Genomic DNA, 1,417 nt, shown 5'->3' on the forward strand with positions numbered 1-1,417 from the left:
AAAGAAAACAAAAAAGGGGGGGGGGGGGGGGGAACTAGAAACAGAAATCAGGCAAGGCAAATGAAACAATCCTGTATTTTGTTCTATGGAATAAATTTATTCATGTATTTAGTCATGAAGAGGAAACAGCTGTCCCTAGGTAGACACTTTGGTGTCAGAACAATGTTAGCTGAGGCAAAGGTTGTAGAATTATTTCTTCTTTAAATATGCAATCCAATTTTCTTGAGGGAGTTCCCTTTACATTTGCTGCATGAAATCAGAATCTAGCAGCGCTCTGAAACGCTGTTAGCCTGCCAAGCTCTTTTTGGGATTGCTCCCTCCCTGCTGTTTTCTTTTTTGACAAACTTAACCCTAAAAAGCATGTTGAGCTGTTTTAGGAGAAGTCTCATGAAAAAAAAAAAAAAAAGTATAATTTTCTTTTACCTCATGGAAGATGGGGGATGACTATTAGGAATCGTGGCGTACATCAGGGCGTGTGGGTATTGTAGCTCGAGGGATTGTTGTGTTGCTGCTTTTTTTCCTGCAAAACAATCTAACCCCAATTTGTGCCTCTCACCCCCACCTCCCACCCCTGTGCAACCTTTGCAGCTGGGAGCTAGAAATCAAATACTGCGCTGCTGGTGCTGCGCTGCACAGCTGCCGAAGGGGAGCCAGCCTGGATGCCCAAACCTCACCTGCGCTCAGCAGGCAGGCGGCCGGCGGTCCCTGCCTCCAGGCGTCGTGCCCCGCCTCTCGCAGGACTCAGCCCACGGTGGCAAAGGGCAGGTGAACGTTTTACTGGGGATTAGTGAAGGTCACAGCTTTTGGGCTGGGGCGGGTGCTTTCACCAGGGAAAAAGCAGCTCTTGATGCCGTGCGGCAGCACGGGCGTACCGGCGCTTGCTCCCCGCTGTGGGCTCTGCCCCGCGGCCTTCACGCGCGGGTGACGGCCACCTCCGAGGGCAGGGGTGGGTTTGTAGTCACATGTGAGAGCCTGCAGGTTTCTCCTGCCACTTCAAATGACACCAGTGAACTTGTTTGATTGTCCGAAAGACAGCAGAAGCTCATGGGCTGTAATCACAAACTTCTTTTTTCGTGTAACAGCTCGTTTGCCTGATGAAACGGCTGTGACTTCATAACCTAAGGTCTTCTCTCGTGTGGAAGAAGCAAACGTATATGGGTCGATATATGGGCTGCTCCCCCTCCGCTGACCAGCAGCCTTCCCCGAGGGGCAGCGCTCTCCTCGCCGAGTGTGCCTCTCTGTTTCTGCCCGGTGGGAGGGCCAGAAGGTGGCCAGCTTGGCTCACCTGACGCTCCCGGGCTTCTCTCCCTCTCCCTTCCATGCAGGTTACAGTGCAAAGAAAGAGAGAGCATGCCTGCAAATTGGGTTAGGTTGTCTTTAAAGAGAAAAACAGGAATTGTGAATGTTTGGCTTTTAA

Source organism: Egretta garzetta, unplaced genomic scaffold (assembly GCF_000687185.1).
Source record: "Egretta garzetta isolate BGI_Z169 unplaced genomic scaffold, ASM68718v1 scaffold169, whole genome shotgun sequence".
NCBI lineage: Eukaryota > Metazoa > Chordata > Aves > Pelecaniformes > Ardeidae > Egretta > Egretta garzetta.